The following is a 20329-nucleotide window of genomic DNA, read 5'->3' as shown; positions in this document are numbered from 1 at the left end:
AAATACCTAGCACTATACTTTTAACTTCATAATTTATATATTGTCCGCCTCTGTGATGTAGTGGTTAGCGTGATTAGCTGCCACCCTCGGAGGTCCGGGTTCGATTGCCGGCTCTGACACGAAAATTTGAAAAGTGGTACGAGGGCTGGAACGGGGTCCACTCAGCCTCGGGAGGTCAACTGAGTAGAGGTGGGTTCGATTCCCACCTCAGCCATCCTGGAAGTGATTTTCCGTGGTTTCCCACTTCTCCTCCAGGCGAATGCCGAGATGGTACCTAACTTCAGGCCACGGCCGCTTCCTTCCCTCATCCTTGCCTATCCCTTCCAATCTTCCCATCCCCCTACAAGGCCCCTGTTCACCATAGCAGGTGAGGCCGCCTGGGCGAGGTACTGGTCATACTCCCAAGTTGTATCCCCCGACCAAGAGTCTTAAGCTCCAGGACACTGCCCTTGAGGTGGTAGAGGTGGGATCCCTCGCTGAGTCCGAGGGAAAAGCCGAACCTGGAGGGTAAACAGATGATGATGATGATGATGAATTCATATATTTCTTGTCAGTGAACTATTGTTGGAGACTAACTGTGCAGGGCCTGTTATACTCAGTTTTACGAGATGGAATCCTGGTGCAGTTAGGTGGCCTTCAAGAGAACTGAAACATAAAATCTCATATCTCCGAAATTCAGGAACGCTGACATCCCTTAAAATTCATGAGCGTATGAAGGGATATTAAACTCCTTGTTCCTTAGAAGAAATCAGAGATATTCCCCCCGAAAGTATCAGTGAATATTTGGCAGTATATTGGAGCCTCCGTGGCTCAGGTGGCAGCGCACCGGCTTCTCACCGCTAGGTTCCTTGCTTCAAATTCCTGTCACTCCACATGAGATTTTTTCTGGACAAAGCGGAGGCGGGATAGGTTTTTCTTCTGGTACTCCGGTTTTCCCTGTCATCTTTCATTCCAACAACGCTCTCCAGTATCATTTCATTACATCCGTCATTCATTAATCATTGCCCCAGAGGAGTGCGGCAGGTTTCGGCAGCCGGTACAATTTCTATCCTCGCAGCTAGATGTGGACTTCCTTCATACCATTCTTGACTCACTGAAGTGACTGGAAACAGGGTGTAGATTTTAATAAATTTGACAGCATATTAAATATTATTGTTAAAAAAACCTAAGTAAGAAACTAATAGTTCACACATTATTTGACAGTCCTCGTTTTCAATTCATATGAATTCATGTAAGATTTTACAATCATTTATTCACAATAAACTTTAAGCACGTATTACTCATGGACTAATTCAACATAAAGTTCATTAAGCTCTAAATTACCGGTATTTGAAAAAGTCATTGACGCGATAGGAAGAGCGAGGTTGCAGTAAAATTTTCATCTAAAGCTCTAAAATTATTGAGACCGTCCGCCTCAGTGGTGTAGTGGTTAGTGTAATTAGCTGTCAACCCCGGAGGCCCGGGTTCGATTACCGGCTCTGTCACGAAATTTGAAAAGTGATACGAGGGCAGAAACCGGGTCAAATGTGCCTCGGGAAGTCAACTGAGTAGAGGTGGGTTCGATTCCCACCTCAGCCATCCTGGAAGTGGTTTTCCGTGGTTTCCCACTTGTTCTCCAGGCAAATGCCGGGATGGTACCTAACTTAAAGCCACGGCCGCTTCCTTCCCTCTTCCTTGTCTACCCCTTCCAATCTTCCCATCCCTCCACAAGGCCCCTGTCCAACATAGCAAGTGAGGACGCCTGGGCGAGGTACTGGTCATCCTCCCCAGTTGTATCCGTAGACACAGAGTCTGAAGCTCCAGGACACTGCACTAGATGTGGTAGAGGTGGAATCCCTCGCTGAGTCCGAGGGAAAATCAGACCCTGGAGGGTAAACAGATAAATTACAACAAGAAGAATTATTGAGACCGAGGTCGGTAGCTGCAGTCGCTTAAGTGCGGCCAGTATCCAGTATTCGGGAGATAGTGGGTTCTAGCCTCACTGTCAGCAGCCTTGAAGATGGTGTTTCGTGGTTTCCCATTTTCACATCAGGCAATGCTGGGGCTGTACCTTAATTAAGGCCACGGCCACTTCCTTCGCGCACCTAGTCCTTTCGCGTCCTGTCGCCAACATAAGACTTATATTTGTCGATAGGATGTAGAGCAACCTGTAAATATATATATTGACGACTTCAACTTCTAGTGCAAGATGTAATTATTTATTAATATTGTTTATTTTCTAATTTTGAGAACACTAGCCATTAAATTTGATAACTTACGAATAAATAAAGACAAAAAATAATGGCTAAATTGTGGTAACCGAATAGTATACAATACCATAGGCTCAAATCTCTTCATGCCCCCACGCTTCTTGCAAGGACCGAACAGGTTAGGTACACACACGTGAAATTATTATTATTATTATTATTATTATTATTATTATTATTATTATTATTATTATTATTATTATTATTATTATTATTTGCAGAGTGGATAGACAATAACCCGTCAGAAGGAGAGGCACTCTTAAGAATCAAGAAGATGAGCCTGGCATATAAACTATGAACACTTTCAATTACAAGAAGATCTCGGTCAATAAAAACTTTAAATACTACCAGACAGTCATCCGCCCGGAGGCTTTATATGTGGCTGAATGTTTGAATTTGATAAAAAAAACAGGCTTGGGCAAGAAGTAGGAACTAATGGAGAGAAAGATTCTGAACAAGATTATGGGAACTCAAAAAGCAGAGGATGGATCATACAGAAAGAAAAGAAACAAGGAATTATATCTCAAGGTGGAAAAGATCTTAAATACCATCCGGAAGAGGAGAGCCATGTTCTTCGGACATATCTACAGAATGAACACCGGGAAGATTTATCAATCAGATAAAAAATACTTTTTGAAATCAGGAAAACTACGGTGCGTTAGTATCAGGAGGTGAAGAATGACCTGGAAGACAAGGGAATGCCAGGAACGGAAGTCAGCAACAGGGATGCTTACAAGTCGAGGATTAAGGCCACCAAGAGGTTTCAAGGAAAGGTTAGATCCCGTACCCATAGACAGAAGAAAGGAGGAGATTGCAGGGTGAATGGATGAAGGAGTTTTTGACAAGGATTAAAGCCCAGAAACAGATGAAGCTGAATTCGAATGAACGTGGTCCATAGTCCACTAAAACGAAAGAAGAAAAAATGCAGCATGTGTTTAAGTACGGCGTGTCATATGCTAGCTTTCGTCCATCATCTCGTTATCCTATGATTACATTTATTAAAAAGAAAGATAGTAATGCCAACAGCCATACTATGTCGAATCCACCTGTTCTCGTCTGATCACCGCATTTAGGCAACATTGGGCGCGATCAGCATTTGGATAGATGACCTCTTGGGAAAAAACACTTGCCGTTGCCTTCAATTCCCTTGCCGGCACCATGAATTAAGGGCACCGTGCAAGCATCTCCTCTGGAGGTCTGGGGTTCTATTGCCGGCGAAGTCAGGGATTTATACCTTGATCTGAGGGTTGATTCGAGATCCTTCCAGCCTAAGTGATTACAGTTCATGAGCTATGTGACAGTGAGATGGCGACCGTTGTTTAGATAACCAAGAATAATGGCCTGGAGGATTCGTCTCACCTGGCAATGCGTCACTTCTACAGGCCTCCGGGGTGTGCAGCGTTCGCTTAGTAGGCCAAAGCCTATCAGGGCTATAACTCGCCATAGGGTACTTCGTCTCTTAATCAATGTTATTGGTTTTACGCCCCAATAATTACTTTGACGGCTTTCGGAGTCTCTGAGATATCGGAATTTTGTCTCGCAGGAGGTATTTTACATGCCAATCAATATACCGACACGAGGCTGACATATTAGAACACCTTCAAATACAACCGGACTGAGACAGGATCGAAACTACCATGGTGGAGTCAGAAGGCCAGCGCCTCAACCGTCTGAGCCTTTCAGCCAGGCATATTTTCTCTCTACTCGCTGAGTCATCTGCCCTCAGCTTCCAGGCTTGTACTGTAAGTTATGTGTTCTGTTAGAGTCAGCTTGCCATAAGTGTGTTCCACCATGCATTTGAGTACCTGTACAACGGACCTTTGGCAGAAATTCAAGTGGTGCCTTCTCAAACATCACCTTAGGGAGTCTCAGGGATTAAATGACTCCATCTCTTATGAATACCCTCCCAGTTTATATGACCAATGAGTGTCAGACTTCCAGAGTTTGATAAATAGTATATGAGCTTAGTCTCTGCTACCAGCTCTCCAGCTGTCAGGCATGAATCCCGTAATTGAATTCATAAAAGAATCCAGCAAGTTTCGACCACATTTCACCGCCTGTCCATCAGTTAATAAACCCTATCTCATCGAAAAGCAATACAATGTTCAGCTTCAAAAATGGAGTTGGCTGAATGTATAATGGGCGATCAAAAAGTTTCTATTCAATGGCCGTACAGTCCTGAATCGGGAGGCCAATCAGGAAAAGTGGGCGTGAGCATTGAGGCACTCATCCCACCAGAGCACCAGGTTGAAGATCCCCGTGTAGAAAAACACCGAGTCCTGCTGCGTGAGGAAGTCCGCAACCGCCTGCTGCACATCCTCGCCCGATACAATGCGTCGACACTGCAAGACTTTTCTGAGGGAACCGAAGGCGAGATAATAGCATGGGGAGATATCAGGACTATAGGGAGTTTGCTCGAGTGTCTCCCACTTGAGTTCTTGTCCGTAATGGATGAGGCTGACCTCCCAGAGCTACCGGCGTATTGTGTCGAAACCCTACCAGCAGAGAACTTGGTGCACCATTCCACAACGGTGGTTATCGACAGACATCCTGCCCCATACACAGTCTTTATTCTCCGATGGATGTCCACCGGTGATTGTTCTTCGGCAGTCTAGAACAGAATAACAGCACGTTGGTCCTGTTTGGACGCATTTGGTAATAACGTCGCCATAGTTCACGTGGTCGCATTTATTGCACGCACCTCGGAACTACACGAGTGCCACACGAATCCCTTTGCTTACATGTCCGTGCTTATATACCCACATCGGAGTCGCGCTATGTTGCAAGTCCGCTGCAGCAACACCCTCAAACGGAAACTTTTTGATCACGCTTTATATTTTTGCAGAAGCCAATGACCTCGAACTTAGACTCCTGAGACAGAAAATATTTGGTCTGCCTGTGTTTTTCTGGACACTCCGGATGCAACATGAAAGATATGCTTGGCAAATTAATTCATTTGCTATATTTATAGTGGAGGAGAAATAGCCTGGCAACTCCGACTTCCAATATTAGTGCAAATGTCCTTACATTTATTAAAACAGCACATTATAAGCCATACATTATCAAAACCTGAATTTGTTAACACTAATAAACATTATAAATACAAGAGACAATTCTTTGTTATAGCTTTCTTTTGCCTTGCAGGGTTCTGAGGTTGAATGAAAGAACTCCATAATCCTGTATTCGTTTCACGCCGTTGATAGTGATTCGTCTTACCGAGCTCGATAGCTGCAGTCGCTTAAGTGCGGCCAGTATGCAGTATTCGGGAGATAGTAGGTTCGAACCCCACTGTCGGCAGCCCTGAAAATGGTTTTCCGAGGTTTCCCATTTTCACACCAGGCAAATGCTGGGGCTGGGCCTTAATTAAGGCCACGTCCGCTTCCTTCCCACTCCTAGCCCTTCCCTGTACATCGTCGCCATAAGACCTATCTGTGTCGATGCGACGTAAAGCAACTAGCAAAACAAAAACAAAAAAGTGATTCGTCCGTAGTATGGTGACAATTCCTTAGGAGTAAGCTAAATGCCGGCACCGGTTTGAACCTCTCCCTACATCATGATAATTATCACACATCCAAATGCGTAGGTCAATCTTGGGGGTCAACTACAAAGATTTGCACCGGGCCTCTACTGTTGAAGAGTTTGATGATGATGATGATGATGCTTGTTGTTTAAAGGGGCCTAACATCTAAGTCGTCGGCCCCTAATTATTAACATTATTATTATTAGCCTATTATTATTCTTGTATTTATTATTATTATTAATAATATTATTGTTATTGTACCGGGCGGTACACCTCCACGCCGCTAATTTAAAATGTGCGCCAATTGAAACTCCTCTGCTGGAGGAAGTCTGAACTTTATTGATGGTATTAATTTTCAAGTTTCTCAGAAGATGTCACTACGTGGAAAATTTGGAGTTTTTGAACTATGTCATTTTCGACGTATTTTTGTTTTGCTTGTAGTAAGAAGTGTGAACTTTCTCTTCTAGAGGACCCTACTGAAGATCAACAATAGTGCACCCTAGTGCGGAGTGAAAGAACTGTTTTTTTTTGGAGAAATTTTTATTTCAAAAGTTTGTTTCTTGTTAAATTTCTTTCTGTTATTGCTTAAGTTGGCTGTATACCCCTCTCTTTCCCCTTGTTTTGTATTTAGCCTATCCCGAATTTCTTTAATTTATTTCTGACCAATTGAATGTAGCTTCCCCCAACTGGAATATGTTGCGGTATCCTACCCAATAAAAGTTTTTGTGGGAGGGTGTTCTCATTCCCCTAACGCCTCGAACCTTCCGCGAGAGGATATAAACTGCTGATTTTTGGGTCTCCGGGCCACTTCTGTTCCATCTTTCAGTGTGTAAAGTACATAGCAGGGGGCGGGAAGCGCCTCTTTCTTCGGCGACAGTCAACAACCAGGTAATGGCCGACTAATTACTTCTTTTCTTGCTTGCTCAGCAGTTTAACTCTCGGGGCGGGTCCGAAGTTTTTCCATTATGTAACCTTCCTTAAAATGTAAAGAAACTTCTATCTATTCTATCTTTTAAACTACATATTGGGATAGAGAGTGCTTAACCCTCTCGAGCTCCCACTCATATTTTTTGAGGTGAACTTATATTTTTCTCAACCTATTCTTCTTCGACTTAATGTAAATTATTTCCTTATTAAGTCACCTCTTTAGTATGGGATTAGCCCTTGTATTAACGGCCTAGTGCCAAGTAGGTTTTAAACAAAGCGTATTAGGAGCGCAAGATCGCCTCCTCTCAAATTGTTATTTTAGAGGTCATGTAATTACCCTTTTTCATTTAATAGACCTCAGTAGGTTGGGTATTTTACACCTGTGTCTATGTCCCGAGAGGACAACTTGAAGGTGGAGTTTGGTGTGGCCTTTGAGAGGCTTAAAGTTGAGAGCGAGTGGCTCTTTTCGAAAATTGAGTGTTGTATGCCTCGAGGAGGCTTTTCTGTGTAATTTGGAGCAAGTGCTCTGGGACATGAATGGGGTTTTCGGCCCCTCTGGTAAAACTTATTTTGGAGTAAGGTTGGGCTAATTGCCCTAGAAATGTGAATTCGGGGCTCGAAGCCCAAATCCTGTAAATATTGTAACTACCTTTTGACTTGCTACTCTGTACCTGCCATGCTTGTTATTTCGTTATTTTGAAAGAAAAATATAACCTTGTTAAATTTTAAATTAATTTTACTTTCGTAGCTTGAGACCTATTCACCACCCCGCACCTTCTTTCACGCATAACTACCGCAAAAACACGGTAACAAGTGGTAGCAGAGCGTGGTTGAATGGGTCTCATTTTAGCCCCTTTTGACGGCTAAACATTGTTTTGATCAGAACTCTAACCATTTTCTCAGTTGCTGGAATTTTTTGAGTTTTTCAAAATTGTTCTCTCATCATGCCCGGCCCTCGCGATGTTCTCCATCTTAACTACTTGCGCAAGGAGGAGTTGATCTATGAATTGACTATTAGAAATGTGCAATCTGGAGGCACGGTTGCGGTAGACACAAACAAGCTTAGAGAGTCCCTTGAATTACCAATTTCCATCCCCACCTTGGGAGAGAAAGAAATTGACGACTCTCTTTCCACGATCGTCGAGAATATTACTGGGTAAGCCTCTGTAGTTAGTTTTTTTTATGAAAATGATCCTTCTCCTAATCAAATTAAGCGTGGGCAAGCCAGGCTGTTTCATTTTTCAAATAGAGTTAACGATCTGTTGTCTCTGAAGTTGAATGACGTTCAGAAGACGGAAGCTAGAACGCTACTTGAAAATATTTCTGAGTTATCTAGCAAGGTCACTCAATTGTTAACTGGGGAAATTCCTCCCAAAATTGATCAACCCACCACGATGAATGCAGGTTCCGAGGAAGAGCCTCCTAAGGGAGAAGTTAATAGGATAACCGTTGCTGCTCAAACTATCTCTGCCCCATTAGACAACGAGTCTGGACGCCGTGCATCGTTGAATAATATACGTTCGGAATTAACTTCCTTGCCATTGAAACCTTTACCTACTATGTCACCCGGGTTCAGCAGTTTGCCTCATCCATTGGCAATGTTGCTCAGAGGTATTTCTAAGTTTTCCGTTAATACCTCTAGTGAAGTAATTTCCTTTTTAAGATTTTTAGTTGAATTTCATGATCATGCCCTTGTGTTTTCTCTTTCTCCATGTCAAATTTTGCAAATTATCTATCCCTATGCAATTGGTATTCTCTCTGATAAAATAGTAAGAGCCATTGCCGAGCAATCATCTATTGAGGATTTCCACGCCCACTTGCTAGCTAACTTCATCCCGGCTAGGGCCAGGTCCTCCCTTATTCAAAAGTACTATTATCGTGTACAGCGTTTGGATGAAAACTTGGCTGACTTTATCCAAGATATTAAATTCTATACTAGGGTGTTTGCCCTTCATTTTCCTGAAGATCAAATTGTACAGGCTATTGTAGAAGGAATTTCACCTCCCTATAGGTCATATTTGTGTTTCGCGGCGTGCCCGCAAACTTTCTCCGAACTTGAAGCGTTGGCCGTCTCAGCGGAAGGAGTGAGATACGCTGATTCCTTGCGTGTCGCGAAAGAACCCCCGCCTTCTTTTAGTAATACTCGGCCTCCACCTCGCCGATCAGTCACACCTCATAAATGTTATGCTTGCGGGTCGCCTGACCATCTTCGCAATAAGTGTCCACTGATCAAGTCTAGTAGGGCAAATAATGGAGCTGGTTCATCACAAGGCTGTTTTAAATGTGGGGCTTTCTCACATATCGTCAAGAATTGCCCAAACTCAAATAGCATCCCCTCCTGCTCAACTTCTGGTGCAAATTCCACCAATACCAATAATAAAATGTGACTAGCGGCTTCGGCTGATTCGACTCAATCGGCTTCTCAAGGCTCAGCCCCTGGCAAAAAGGTCGTGAATTCAGGGAACGTTCAATTTGCAAATCCATCTTTCGAATGCCCCAAAGAGTGTCTTAGGATTGCGGCGGATACCCCCGCACCTGTTCCTTTTCTTAAGATTGAGTTAAATAACGAGCCTATAACAGCTCTATTAGATTCAGGCAGTGTTTGTTCAATTATTTCGGACCAATGGTATTCAAAATTGAAGTCTGTTTGTAAATTACATGACTATGGCTCATCTACCGTTCAATATGTTTCGGCTAATTCATCTCCATTAGAAATTTTAGGTTCTGTACAGGTCAAAATTCGTATTTTTAAATTCACATGGAAAACCAAACTGTTTGTGGCTAAGCACTTGTCTTGCCCCATCATACTGGGAGCGGACTTCATTTCTCGCACTGGTCTTGTGCTCGATCTTCAGAGTAAGTCGTGCACGTTCAAATTTGCGTCCAATTGTAAAATTCCCTTGCTAAAGTGTAATTCTGTATCATGTTCATCTATTTCGCCTACCCAGGATGAGATGTTGTTAGACCTTAGACACCTACCTGAGGAGCAGGCTGATAGTTTTCGTAAATTATGTCAGTCATTTCCAGAGGTGTTCTCTGATACTCTTGGTGTTACTGACCTTATTGAATACAAAATTGAGGTCACGGATTCGATTCCTGTCCGTTTTCCACCATATAGGCTATCTCCACCTAAAATGAAGGCTTTGAAAGAAATCATTGATCAGATGTTGAAGGATGGTATTATTAGGCCCTCTAAGTCGGCGTATTCGTCACCTATTTTTCTAATCCCGAAACCCCAAGGAGGCTTCAGGCCTGTCATTGATTATAGGGCTCTCAATCGGAAGGTGGTGTTACAATCTGTGCCCCTTCCCGACCTTCATTCTTGTTTTTCATGGTTCCGTAAGGCCAAGTTCTTAACTATCTTGGACTTGAATCAGGCCTATAATCAGATTCCCCTTGCCGAAGAGTCTAAACATCTTACAGCGTTTGCCACGGACTGGAACTTATACGAATACAACCGCGTGCCTTTCGGGCTCCCCACGGGAGCAGCTGTACTCACTAGGCTACTAGATAGGGTCTTCTCCGACATCAAATTTGAGTACTTATATCATTACTTGGATGATGTCGTCGTATTTTCAGAGACTTTTGAAGAACATCTAGATCATCTGCGAGAAGTTCTCGATCGCCTTCGTAAGGCTGGGTTAACTGTCAAGTTGTCCAAGGTTGCCTTTGCTAAGCCCTCTATGTCGTTCCTAGGGCATATTGTGTCACCTGATGGTGTAGCGGTCGATCATTCTAGAACACAGGCCATCCGTGATTTTAAACCTCCCAATGACATTAAAGGTATCGCCAGGTTTATTGGTATGGTGAATTTCTTCAGGAAGTTCATTCCTAACTTTGCTAATAGAGCGGCGCCCTTGAACCTTCTTCGTAGGAAAGGCATCAAATTCGAGTGGGGACCTTCTCAACGAGCCGCTTTTGAAGATCTTAAATTAGCTCTCTGTAATGCCCCTGTACTTGCTATGCCTGATTTCTCGAAGAAATTCATCGTCCAAACCGATGCGTCGTCGTCAGCAGTAGCTGCAGTCCTTCTTCAAGAGACTGAACTAGGGAGGCGACCCATCGCCTATGCATCTAGGACTCTATCGGCTCAAGAAGCCAAGTATTCTATCTATGAGCTCGAAGGGTTGGCAGTCTTATTTGCCTTAGAGAAGTTCCGTCTCTATCTGGAACATGTCAAATTCGACCTGGAGACAGATAATCAAGCCTTAAGCTGGGTCTTAGGTAGGCCGCGTCGTACTGGTCGTATAGCCCGTTGGGCCATCCGTATTTCTGCCTTCCAATTCGATGTCCGTCATATCAGAGGTACCGAAAATGTTGTCGCTGATGGACTCAGCCGTATGTTTTCCAACGACGTCGAGACCCACAAACCGGCCGACAGTTCATCACCTCCCGAGTCCATACTATCTGGTGTCAATGCCATCTTAACTGATGCTCCCATGCTCTTTAGGGATATCGAGAAATACCAACGTGAAGATCCGACGCTGGCTCCGATAATGGAAACCCTTTCTTCTGGGGAACATGTTGTCCCTTATGTTCTGAGGAATGGTGTTCTATGTTGCCCTTCGAGGCATGATAAGATGATGAAGGTTGTCGTTCCAGCTGTTCTTGTGCCTATGATCTTCAAATACTATCATGAGACCCCATTAGGAGGGCATCTTGGAATCTTTAAAACTCGTGAGAAGATTCGTGAAATGTTCATCTGGAAGGGTATGGACGGTGAAATCCGTGAACAAGTAAAAGCTTGTAAATCTTGTTTGCTCAGTAAACCCACCATGTCCACCAAGGTAGGCCTTTTGTCTTCGCATCAAGCGTCGCGTCCCATGGAACGCCTGTATATCGATTATGTAGGACCCTTCCCCCAGTCAAAGGGAAATGCCAACAAGTTCATCTTTGTATGCGTAGATGGCTTTACTAGATTTTCCTGGTTATTTCCGACTAAGCTGGCTACCGCTCAGTCCACCATTACTTGCCTAAATTCTATTTTTGCTTCTTTCGGTCCGTGCCAATATATTGTATCTGATAATGCTAAGGCTTTTACATCTAATCTATTTCGTAAGTTCTGCTTTGACCTGTCTATCTCTCATGTGACAACTTCTGCTTATTACCCTCAACCATCTCTGGCTGAACGGGTTAACCGTAATCTCAGGTCCACGCTTATTGCCTATCACCATGAAGATCATTCCAGGTGGGACACGTCCCTGCAGTGGTTAGCTTTTGCTTTGAATTCGGCGGTTCATGAATCACATAAATTTACTCCAGCCTCTTTGATGTTCAAGTTTGTTCCCAACACCCCGCTCTCTAACCTCTGGTCTGTGAGTGACATTCTACCTGAGACAATAGATCCGGACAACATTAAAGATCTTTGGAAGAAGGCTAAAGCCAATCTTATAGTGTCTCATGAAAAGGTTAGGGAAAGGTATGATCGTGGACGGAGACCCACCAATTTGAAGGTAGGCGACCAAGTGATGGTCAAGAATTTTGTTCCCGCGGGCAAGCTTGCCCCCAGATTTCATGGGCCATGTGTCATTCTCGATTTCCTGACGCCGGTTACGTTATTATTAAGTAATCCAGCTATCGAGAGGATATTTAGGGTTCACCTGTCACATGTGAAACCGGTGTAATTTCTGGGTTAACTTGCTTCCTATAATCGTGAAAGGAATATGAAGGTTATATTTTTTTTTGAGTTTTCACTTTTAAGGCATTCTGCCCCTTCTATAATATTTTGTTTCATATGTAAGTTTTTGTAAACCCCTCCCGCACGGTTAAACTGCCATCCTGTCCTTGCCACGGCCATTACCACGCTCCCGCCTCCTGCTCCACTCTACACAGTGGCTTAATTAAGGCCATGGATTTCTGCACGCCGCTGGCCCCTCAACCTCTCCACCAAGCCTGTGCCCTCAAAAAAAAATGATGGTCCAACAATTCTGCCGCCTAGCTTTAATGTTTCAGTGCCCCCGCAGCCGCGCGGCGCCGTGCTGCGACTGGGTCAGAGGAAGGGCCCCCTCTTCCCCAGCGAGGACCACATGGGCACGGCGAGCCGGAGCTCTCCTCCCGGCTAAGGCTGATGTGCGGCGCACGACCTGCTACTGGACCGCAGCCTGTATATGTTCACCGCGGGCGCGGCGTGCTTCAACAGCACTGCTCCCCTCATAGTGCGGGCGAGCGGTATCTCAGGGTACTTGAGGGGTCCGAGCGGCCTCCTCTGGACGCAAGCTGCAACGGCCGGTCTGGCCATCCAACTTAATCAACATTAACTACATGAACTATTACTATCAGCAATTACTGCACTTGGGAATTCAACAGCAATATTTGGTGGACCTTGCAAAATTTTTCTTCACTTTCAAGTATTAAAAGTTTATCTTCTGAATTCAACTTCTATAACCATAAAAACTTTACTTCTCCTGTTACAACAAAAATTTTGAAACTGAATCGAACCACATTAAGAAAATCATATAAATTCTTCGGCAATTAATCTCCATATCTACATCAAAACTTGGACCTTGTTTGCAAACAAATTTCATGTGTCACCCCTGGAGGAACTTTTGGGGGGGGGAGGTCTGTACCGGGCGGTACACCTCCACGCCGCTAATTTAAAATGTGCGCCAATTGAAACTCCACTGCTGGAGGAAGTCTGAACTTTATTGATGGTATTAATTTTCAAGTTTCTCAGAAGATGTCACTACGTGGAAAATTTGGAGTTTTTGAACTATGTCATTTTCGACGTATTTTTGTTTTGCTTGTAGTAAGAAGTGTGAACTTTCTCTTCTAGAGGACACTACTGAAGATCAACAATAGTGCACCCTAGTGCGGAGTGAAAGAACTGTTTTTTTTTTGTTTTTTTGGAGAAATTTTTATTTCAAAAGTTTGTTTCTTGTTAAATTTATTTCTGTTATTGCTTAAGTTGGCTGTATACCCCTCTCTTTCCCCTTGTTTTGTATTTAGCCTATCCCGAATTTCTTTAATTTATTTCTGACCAATTGAATGTAGCTTCCCCCAACTGGAATATGTTACGGTATCCTACCCAATAAAAGTTTTTGTGGGAGGGTATTCTCATTCCCCTAACGCCTCGAACCTTCCGCGAGAGGATATAAACTGCTGATTTTTGGGTCTCCGGGCCACTTCTGTTCCATCTTTCAGTGTGTAAAGTACATAGCAGGGGGCGGGAAGCGCCTCTTTCTTCGGCGACAGTCAACAACCAGGTAATGGCCGACTAATTACTTCTTTTCTTGCTTGCTCAGCAGTTTAACTCTCGGGGCGGGTCCGAAGTTTTTCCATTATGTAATTTTCCTTAAAATGTAAAGAAACTTCTATCTATTCTATCTTTTAAACTACATATTGGGATAGAGAGTGCTTAACCCTCTCGAGCTCCCACTCATATTTTTTGAGGTGAACTTATATTTTTCTCAACCTATTCTTCTTCGACTTAATGTAAATTATTTCCTTATTAAGTCACCTCTTTAGTATGGGATTAGCCCTTGTATTAACGGCCTAGTGCCAAGTAGGTTTTAAACAAAGCGTATTAGGAGCGCAAGATCGCCTCCTCTCAAATTGTTATTTTAGAGGTCATGTAATTACCCTTTTTCATTTAATAGACCTCAGTAGGTTGAGTATTTTACACCTGTGTCTATGTCCCGAGAGGACAACTTGAAGGTGGAGTTTGGTGTGGCCTTTGAGAGGCTTAAAGTTGAGAGCGAGTGGCTCTTTTCGAAAATTGAGTGTTGTATGCCTCGAGGAGGCTTTTCTGTGTAATTTGGAGCAAGTGCTCTGGGACATGAATGGGGTTTTCGGCCCCTCTGGTAAAACTTATTTTGGAGTAAGGTTGGGCTAATTGCCCTAGAAATGTGAATTCGGGGCTCGAAGCCCAAATCCTGTAAATATTGTAACTACCTTTTGACTTGCTACTCTGTACCTGCCATGCTTGTTATTTCTTTATTTTGAAAGAAAAATATAACCTTGTTAAATTTTAAATTAATTTCACTTTCGTAGCTTGAGACCTATTCACCACCCCGCACCTTCTTTCACGCATAACTACCGCAAAAACACGGTAACAGTTATTATTATTATTATGTTGGTCCTGTTTCAGATCTTAAACGTTCCTTTAATAACAGTGAAACGGCAGTGGAGTAGTTTCGTCGTGTACGGTAGTTTATCACCCAATTTGTGGTTATTTACAAGCTAAACCGTCAGTGACAAATCCACGGTCTTGCTTAGTGAGGTTTAGGTCATGTCTTGAATTTCTCTAAGATGTTTCGCTGATTGGCCACACAAGTAACGGTAATGCACAAGTTACACTTTGTTGGAAGACACTGTATATTATTCGTGTTTGTATACAGAATGAGTGTGATAATTACAAAGCTAGCGCACAGCCAGCAGTTAGTAGCCCGGTAATAATTAAAGCCTTCCAATTTATATCCATTCACTAAGTTAGATTGGGGCCTGAACTATGTAGTGGGTAATCCACTATAATGGTGAACATGAATTACGAGCCACTTATAGTGATGACTCTCACTTCAGGAAACTCCGAGTTGGTAAATAGTTTAAATCCACTTCAAATTCAAGTTGATTTACCTCAGGTGCAAGATGAGTTTCCAGACTAAACCTTAATTTAAACCGTGTACTGAGGTTTTCCAATGAAGTTCGGTGTTGTTCTGTATTCTCTCTTTAGGCTATGGAATTGTGCACAGGGACAAAGGGAATTACCATACAGTTACTTACGAGGGAGTTAATGTAAGTTACAGTCCCCGTTACAAGTAAGTAGTGGTTTACGTGGCAGGGTTTGACGTGTAGATTAAAAATGAACAAAACATTTACTTACCTTTGTCGGTGCGACGTAGAGCAACTTGTAACGTATTATGTTGCAATACTTACCAATTTATTCCGGCACACGAGTTCTTATGCAAATTCATTTGGGAGTACGAATAAAGAATGAAGGCTTCACAACACTGTTATTGATTAGATCATATAAACAATATTAAACAGAACACAAAGAAAAAAGCCTTTACACATGTGATAAATTGTCATGAAAGAAATATCTCTCCTGTCTGATATAGAGTTTTCACTTTTTCATTTGGACAAATGTGTACTTTCTTCGTATTTCTCACTCTTAGTTCGTGCCATTAACCTGGAAGTATAATTTATGATTAACCATAAATAATGTTTAATGGTCAAATAGACGTAGCAATTCTTCAGAAGCGGCTGTATGCTGTTGAAATAAAATGGCGGATGACTTTTAGTGCCGGGAGTGTCCGAGGACATGTTCGGCTCGCCAAGTGCCGGTCTTCCGATTTGACCCCCGTAGGTGACCTGCGCATCATGATGAGGATGAGACGATGGTAAAGACGACACATGTACCCAGCCCCCGTGCCAGTGGATTTAACTAATTATGGTTAAAATTCCCGACCCTGCCGGGAATCGAACCCGTTACCCGTGTGACCAAAAGCTAGCACTCTAACCATTTAGCCAAGGAGCCGGACTGTATCCTGTTAATCCTTAAAGAATGACTGGTTGATGCACATCATATCATACGGTCTAGGGGACAGTCTTGCTGTTCTGAATATGGCGGCATACTCTGCTGGTACGTATATCAAGTACGTACAACTTTCAGCTTCACCTATATAGTTTAAATTTATCGACAACAAAACATACGAGAATCAACAGTGTCTGCCAGCGAGCATTTCATACAGACTTGAGAGTTCCTAGGAAAGGATTAGTAAACCCGAGTAACACGAGTCTTTCTTCATCTTCGTCAATTTTTTAGAAATCCATAAAGTTTCAGTCTCTCGGATCATACATCCATAATGAAAACAAATAACGCATAACTTCATTATCGACAACATCCAGACTTATGGACTTTTGAGGAAAAGCAACGATAATCGATTTTAGTAAATTCGGTTCCTATTGTGGAAAAGCGATGAACTGAGTCACGGCTAAAATCCATCTTTCCTTCATTCTTTCTTAATCTCTTTACCCTCCAGATTTGGTTTCTTCATCGAACTCAGGCAGGGAACCCACCTTTACCGCCTCAAGGGCAGTATCCTGGAGCGTGAGACTTTCGGTCAGGGGATACAACTGGGTAGAATGACCAGTACCTCGCCCAGGCGGCCTCATCTGCTGTGCTAAACAGGGGCCTTGGTGGGGGGGGGGGCGGGAGCAGGGGGTGCAAAGATTGGAAGGGGTAAACAAGGAAGAGGGAAGGAAGCGGCCGTGGCCTTATATTAGGTATCATCCCGGCATTTGCCTGGAGGAGAAGTGGGAAACCACAGAAAACCACTTCGAGAATGGCTGAGGTGAGAAACGAACCTTCCTCTACTCAGTTGACCTCCTGAGGCTTAGTTGACCCCGTTCCAGTCCTCGTGCCACTTTTCAAATTTCGTGGCAGAGCCGGGAATCGAACCCGGGCCTCTGGGGGTGGCAGCTAATCACGTTTACCACTACACCACAGAGGTGGTTGCGGCTAAAATCCGCCACGACAAAACCTTCCCTCCTACTTCTTTCTGACTTAGAACTGGATCGTGGATAATGGACGGTTAGAAACGTCCTTCTCTTCTTTTCTCTTCAATGAGTTACTGAATTTTTTCCCATTAAACCTTGGGTCAGGTTTTCTTAATGATTATGTTTTTGAAAATTTTCCACTCTCCGTTTCTTTGAATTGATTTAATTGAAACACTTACACGATAAAGAGCAGAAATTATATCGTTGAAGGTCTCCCTTTAAGTTCTAAATTTATAGCCATTTACAATAAATTGTGTTCTCTTTCTTTGATAGTTCTACGCTGTCTTCTACACTGCATAGCGACTCTAGTATGATTCACGGGAGGTGTTTCTATTGAGACACTGCAGTTAACACAGAAGGTGGGCTCAGAAATCAGTCGAAACCTTGATCTTACTGCCAACTTTCAAAACTGCAATGAGCTATATAGAATGGAATTTCATACCTTAGATTACCGGCATGACATGCTCTATTGTGAGATTAAACAAGTATTAACTTTGAAATATTTCACAAAATGATAACAGCGTAATAAATCAATTATACACTCCTTGCCATTTAAAAAATCCACACCCAGAATGAATGACCCTACAGAGACAAAAGTTGGCACGCGGCTAGAGATGATGAATTGCAGTGTGCGCAGTGATAGCTCAGCATTGTTTCAACTTGCCACTCAACACTGCAGTCTAATAACCCTCAGTTCTTGGAAAGATCTGAATCTAGAACATCATAACATGCCCCGGGAGCCGGTAAGTTTTTGTTTTCTTTCTATTAGTTAGAATGTAGTAGATGGTAGTTTTAATATTACAAGTGACGTTTTTAATCATGCACATGACAAATCACCGATGAAGCACATGTGCTTCTACCATCTATCTATCTAGGTGTTCTGCCTAATGGCAGGTCTTGTCATGGGATGAACCTCTTCCACTGTTGCCTGTCCTGCGCCACTTAGAAAATTTTATTATTCATCAGGTAGCAGAGAATGTGTTAACAACGAAGGGTATACCGACATACCGTAGCCAGCAGCGATATTTCGAGAAACAAATTCCGTCATATTGAGAATTCTTCTTCTTCTTTATCTGTTTATCTTCCAAGATCGGTTTTTCCTTCGGACTCAGCGAGGGATCCCACCTCCACCGCCTCAAGTGCAGTGTCTTGAAGCTTCAGACTCTGGGTCTGGGGATACAACTGGGGAGGATAACCAGGCTTATGCCGGATTTTCTCTTGCGACAACTACCGACGTATTGATACTTGTTCCTTCCTTCCATTAATTGCGGAGTCCGGCTGAACGGCTAAATGGTTAGCATGCTGGCCTTTGGTCACAGGGGTCCCAGGTTCGATTCCCGGCAGCGTCGGGAATTTTAAACGTCATTGGTTACTTTCACTGGCACGGGGGCTGGGTGTATGTGTTGTCTTCATCATCATTTCATCCTCATCACGACGCGCAGGTCGCCTATGGGAGTCAAATCAAAAGACCAGCACCTGGCGAGCCGAACCCGTTCTGGGATCTCCCGGCGCTAAAAGCCATACGCCATGTCATTAATTGCGGACAGAAGCCAGTTAGGTTTAGGTTAGATTTACGGCTTTATGGTCTCAAGGCTCTGTATATATCACCATTCTCCCATACCAATGTCAAGGGTCACCTAACTACCAACAAAAATAAGAGTATTACCCCATGGCACTACAGCCTTTGAAGGACCTTGGCCTACCAAGCGACCGCTGCTCAACCCGAAGGCCTGAAGATTACGAGATGTCGTGTGGTCAGCACGACGAATCCTCTCGGCCGTTATTCTTGGCTTTCTAGACCGGAAAGTAAGAGTATACCCGAGTGAAAATCAATAAACATCATTATTTACAAATGATCAGCAAATATATCCGCCAAGACACTAACTTCGTGGATATCTACTTATCTTGCCAAGTCTTAACGTCTCGGGCAGCTAGTTTATATGCACGTGCGGTTCTTTAACCCAGCTAAGTAGAACTACTCAGCAAGACAGATATCGGACAGACTGCGTACACACCAAGTGTATGAGACAATTTACCTTATAATAAATCAGCAACAACAATTTCCCCACCCTACTGGCTATAATAATAAACTCGCTACAGAACGATGAATAATACATTAACTTACACTCCATATAACCACGCACAGTTCATACACCACACCAGGTAATGAAACATTGATCCTGTCCCGCAACACGATCCCTCACTATCATCGGCAGTAAAAAATAAATTTCCGCCATTCGATTCGCCGCTAAATATAACTCGAGGAATAAATTATAAGGCAAATAATACAACTCTGTTTGGGTCAGTGGTAGTGTGCTCGTCTACGGATCCCAGTATCGAGGGTAAAAATAGCTTATTTGGTACTCCTTGTCATATAATATCAGCCTGTACAAGATATTTTGTGACACATTTGGTGTTTAAAAAAATAAAACTGACCCTTTCGTCAGCTAACACAGACGTCATCACGTAGTTGCTCTAGGGAGCCGGTGTTACTTGCTCCGCTCGGGACGGGTGTTTGTCACGTGACAAGAGAGCAGTAGTCAGGCGGGTTGCATACCGTGGCCATACTGTACTTGCGCCACTGGCCTTCAGTACATACTACGTCATGCACTTCTCCTACTTCTTCCCCTACTGCTCTCGTCTCTCGAGAGCGGGAAGCAAACTGGCTCCGAAGGCATTTTGCTCTCGATTGACGATGCCTGATGCTAACAGATTACATATATACAAGTTGCTTTACGTCACACCGACACAGATAGGTCTTATGGCGACGACGGGACAGGGGTGGGGGGAGAGATGGCGTGGAATGACATTAGTAAACGAATAAGTATGAGTGGTGTTTTTAAAAGTAGAAAAGGTCACAATATGAAGATCAAGTTTCATTTTAAGAGGACGAATTGGGAAAAATATTAATTTATCCAAAGGGAAGTTAGGAGGGGCTGTCTGGCCGAGGTGGTAAAGACGTACTCAGTTCGCACGGAAGGACGCGGGTTCGAATCACCGTCAGGAAGTCGTAAAATTTAAGAAATGAGATTTCCACTTCCGTACATGCATATGGCCGTGAGGTTCACTCAGCCTACACCAAAATGAGTACTACTGGGGGCAAAGGCGGCCGGTCGTAGAGCTTAAACACCCTAACCTACCA

This window comes from Anabrus simplex, chromosome 1 (genome assembly GCF_040414725.1).
Source record: "Anabrus simplex isolate iqAnaSimp1 chromosome 1, ASM4041472v1, whole genome shotgun sequence".
Taxonomy (NCBI): Eukaryota; Metazoa; Arthropoda; class Insecta; order Orthoptera; family Tettigoniidae; genus Anabrus; species Anabrus simplex.
Note: the sequence above shows the minus strand (reverse complement) of the source record.